We start from the raw sequence: 5,040 nt of genomic DNA on the forward strand, positions 1-5,040 counted from the left end.
TAGCAGTGGGTCTTCTATTGTGTCAAAACTGCAGTGAAAAATTGAACTTGAAAAAATAATGGAATGGAAAGAAAAGCAGATCAGACTCAAAACAGAGGTGCAGAACAAGCAATCTGAGTCTAGATGATTCTTCATCAGAGCTAACGTGAAATATGGAGGGGACAGCATTTATGCTATAGTTTGGGGGTGGAGGGGGTAGTGGGTGTAGAGTGCTGGTAGAGAAAAGATGTTGATAGTGAAGATTGAGTGATCTAAATGCGGGAGTGGCAGAGCGATGATGTGTCTCCTGCCAGACTTGTATTAGCCGCATAATAAGCGAACATAGGAGTATACAGGATATAAATTATTTTGTCCTTTAATTTCTCAGAAGTAATTGTCACTGGCAGACCAGGAAGGAGCCATGTTTTATCTCTGCTATTTACTGAGTTAACCAGCCTTAAATAAGATGTAAATATGCATTATACATAGCTGACATTCTAGCTAGTTGGAATCAAAGAAAAAAACCTTGAGCAGCACTCAGGCTATAAGAATGTATTTGGACTTTGTCACCTTTTGAGCAACCAAGGCAGGCTACTATCACCAACACCTGGAAGACATTTTTTGAGAAACTTAAATTAAAAAATAAAAATGTTGCGAACATGGAAATGATTTTGATGTCTCACCAGTTCTTCTTAAAGGCTCACCTTCTCAAGATCAAAAAACTTCTTCTGTATTTCTTCCCGAAGTTCCATTTCCTTCTGAAATAGTCTGGTGCTGAGCTCCTCCATAAGTTGATGTATTTTTCCCTGCAACAAAGTTTTAAACCCTCAATAAAACAGTAACAAAATAAGCACTTGCTTTATCTCATGCTTTAAGCCAATACTGTTACCTGAATATCAAGATATTGGTCTGGAGTATCCCTGGATTGTGGGTGTCCACACAAACACTATGCCTGATCCCTAGGTAAGGCATTTCAACTCCAATAAATTATAATCCTTCTTTATTCACATCCAAACACAGTACATTCTTTAACACAGTACATTCTTTAATACAGCTCCCTTCACATGCTCATTCTACACTAATGCCTCCTCTCTTACTGATGTCAGACTCAGTTCTGTTAAATCATGATTTATATGAATCTCATTATACCACATCAATTTCTAATTTTTGCCAAACTTGGTCAACTTCCTTCCAGTAATTTAACTTACTTATTCACATTATCTTTGTGATCATTACCGACACTGATAGTATAATTATTATTATCACCACATACCCTCTCAAAAGCCCGAATCTCAGTCAAAGCAATTTGACATGAAGTAAATGGTCCAATCTTGTTTGCTTAAGTTCAATACTAGGGTGATGATGCTAGAATGTATCTGGAATAATTCTGCTACACTGTACACTTTCTGTTGTAATATAACCAGAGATGTCTGTTACAATCCCAATTGATATTATTCCTGAACAAGTTAGACGCTAGACTTAAATCTGCTTCAATGGATCTTATTTTGTTCTTTTTTAAAATTGTTTTCTGGTGGAGGTATTTCACTGAAACAAAGGTACACACTATTGTAGCTTTTGTTTTAGCAATAAGCGTTTATTAAAGAAAAGAAAGCATAAATAAGATGAATCAAGCTATTTACATAATTTAAAGATTTTGAAACACACAATAAAATACAATCTACTTATCCCAGCATCAACATTTATACAATCCATGAGCTCAAGATTATTGCATTACCTCTCACATTTGGTTTGACTACTGCTTTCAATTCGCAGTCTTGAGAGGCTGATAGTCTCTTCCTTGGATATTAACACAAATGAGTATAGATTTTCTCAACTTCAAACGCTTCTAGTCAGGGACCTTCAAACTCAAGCACTTACACTGAGGTAACTCATTTCCTAACTTTTATAAACTGACTCCTTCCAGCTCCTTTAGCTCAGTTGGCTGGTTAGCTGATTTGCAATACAGCGTGATGCCAGCAGCAGAGGTTCAATAGCTGAGGTCATCATGAAGATCCCACCTTTTCAACTTCACCTGAAATGTGGTGACCTTCAGCTTAATCACCACCAGGCACTTCTCTCTATTGGGACCCCAATCCTATAGTCCTCTGGGAAGATGGTGATCTTACCTATTTTAAACAATTTCAACCTCTGCTTTTTTTAAAAAAAACTGTACACAAACACTTTATTTTAAAAGTCTAACATTCGGTTCTCTTTTGTGAATTCACACTCTAAAAAACTGATCAAAAAAATCCCAAAGTAAGGCAAATTTTGTACCAATTGATGGTTTCAACTGTTCCACCACAGCAACATCGAGAATACAGAAAGGTTTCCACAGCTCCCAGAAAATGACATTTTCCATTAATACCCCTGTACTAAATTATCATGTAACAAGCAAGACTGAATGAATATGTCATACTTACATTTGAAGATTTAAAGTACATACCTAGGCAGTCATTACTGATGCTGGATCAGTGGTGCTGGAAGAGCACAGCAATTCAGGCAGCATCCGAGGACAGGCAAAATCGACAGGATGAAGGGCTTTTGCCCGAAACGTCGATTTTGCCTGTCCTCGGATGCTGCCTGAATTGCTGTGCTCTTCCAGCACTGATCCAGAATCTGGTTTCCAGCATCTGCAGTCATTGTTTTTACCTCAGTCATTACTGATGCACCTATAGAAATATGATTGCATTTCACCTCCCAGCAATCATAATTATCAAGTTTATTCCAAAGGCGCAACTAATGACACAAAAACACCATTGATACTTAGTAGCTGAGTTATCCTAACAATTAATAACCTGAACTTTGACATTATTCTTTGCTTTTTGGTAAAACGAGAATATTGCCGACTTTTTCTTTCCTAGACTCAGAGTCACACACCTGACATGGTGGAGAGGAAAGGTAGACAGTTCTCTGCCTATAGCTCTTTCAACACAGAAACAATACTTTTTGGAGGTGACTGATAGTAGTTAATTGATAATTTCCTCCCTTATGAAGAATTAGTAGGTTGACATTCAGCAAGGTTTAATACAATCATTGCTACAGTCAGGCAGAGTTGAGAATAAGATCTGAATCCTACCATTCTTTGATAAAAATCAGTTTTTCAACAAACTACATTACCCGAGGATATAATGTTGTATATAGCTTTTAAAATGTACTGCATGAACACAGGAATGGATTAAAATTTCAGCAATGATATTGTGACATTACTTTAAATATAGTGTAGTGAAATATGAGCAACCTTTAAAACTAACTGTTTAAAAAGAAACAAAAATATTTAAAGGAAACCAACCTGAATAAAGAACTGTGAATAATCATGAAAACAACTTTCAACATAGATGAAATTACCTGGGGGTAAAGATTTTCTGGGGAATGACTTCTGTCTATTTCTTTTTGCAGATTATCTTCCATCTTGTGGTCTTGCTGTGCTATAGCAGCTGTCAATTCATGCAGCCTTTAACAATAAAAAAGCAATTTCCCTTCAAGTAAAATTGCCTACCATTTTCCAAAAAGCATGGCCTCAATAATATGCATCAGGTTACAATAATCTCTTTTGACTTATGGTGAAAGGATCTAAAAATAAAAGCATTCTGACATTTAAGGAGAAAAGACAAATTGGCAAGTTATATTTTACTGAATGACTTCAGCCTAAATTTTTGTTCGCTACTAATAGCAACCAGTCCCCTTTCTTCTTAACAACATTCGATGATCAAATATCTTTGCTTTTTCTTTAATTCATTCATGGGATGTAGGCATCACTGGCTGGGCCAATGTCTATTGCCCATTCTTAGTCGCCCTTGAGAAGGTAGTGATGAGCTGCCTTCTTGAACCGCTGCAGTCCACATGCTGTAGGTAAATCCACAATGATAATAAACTATGGCCACAATACATGTGGCACTGTGCTCATCTAGCCAAGATTAAATGGTGTCAAGTTTTCATGCAAACTAATTAACATAAACTCAAGTGTAAAATCACCTGAGAGAGCACAATCAACCAGCATTTTAAAGTAAATTCCAGTTGTAACAGCAAGTGTCAATTACTTAACATGAACAAAAGGTACCAGGATTCTTTAGTAGAACAACAAAAATACCTTCAGATTGAGGCTGAAGATAATGAGGTGTGCAACATTTATCTCTATCCTGCAGACTTTCAGATTAGATTAGATTACTTACAGTGTGGAAACAGGCCTTTCAGCCCAACAAGTCCACACCGACCCGCCACCCACCCAGACCCATTCCCCTACATTTACCCCTTCACCTAACACTACGGGCAATTTAGCATAGCCAATTCACCTAACTTGCACATTTTTGGATTGTGGGAGGAAACCGGAGCACCCGGAGGAAACCCACGCAGACACGGGGAGAATGTGCAAACACCACACAAAGAGTCACCTGAGGCGAGAATTGAACCCAGGTCTCTGACGCTGTGAGGCAGCAGTGCTAACCACTGTGCCACCATGCCGCCCACTTAAAATATGGAAGGCTTCATGAATTTGCATGTCATCCTTGCGCAGGGGCCATGCTAATCTTTTAAAATAATTTATATCAGTTGTTCTGTACTTTCTGAAGTAATACAAATATTTTTCTCTCAGTATAATTGATTGAGAAAAGAATACATTGTCAAAGCTGTTCACTTTGCACTGTTAAGGACATTTTGCAAGAATACAATTTCAAGGGGAAAACCAATATTTATTCTGCATGAGAAGAAAGTATTGACTGATTGGCAATTGGACTCATAGGTGCTGCTATAGAGAATACCCTTATTAATGCTGATTGACAGTGAATTGCCAGTTTTGTTTAAATTTTAAAACAGACAGGTTAACCGGTTTGTCAGGGCATTGCAATATGTGCAAATATACTGCACTAAGTTCAACTGACAATTCTCAACTGGTTATCCATGTAATTCAGCACAAGTTCAGGACTATGTTTCTCACTATGGGAAAGCCATAAAATTACTGATCCTACGCATTTTATTTTCCCCCAAAGCTGTAAGACTTCTGCAGAAGGAAGCCAAGCTCAAGGCACAATGCAAAGAATCCCATTCCAACAAACACTTCAGGTAGAA

General features: G+C 37.5%; 1 non-coding gene across 1 annotated transcript; it reads right to left on the reverse strand.

The window, feature by feature from the left end:
• Nucleotides 1-4,444: 4,444 nt before the first annotated feature.
• LOC122560933 lies at nt 4,445-4,550 on the reverse strand. Its single transcript, XR_006314848.1, has one exon. It is a non-coding gene; the product is annotated as a U6 spliceosomal RNA (small nuclear RNA).
• Nucleotides 4,551-5,040: the final 490 nt, after the last annotated feature.

The sequence above is a fragment of the Chiloscyllium plagiosum genome, chromosome 21 (assembly GCF_004010195.1).
Source record: "Chiloscyllium plagiosum isolate BGI_BamShark_2017 chromosome 21, ASM401019v2, whole genome shotgun sequence".
NCBI lineage: Eukaryota > Metazoa > Chordata > Chondrichthyes > Orectolobiformes > Hemiscylliidae > Chiloscyllium > Chiloscyllium plagiosum.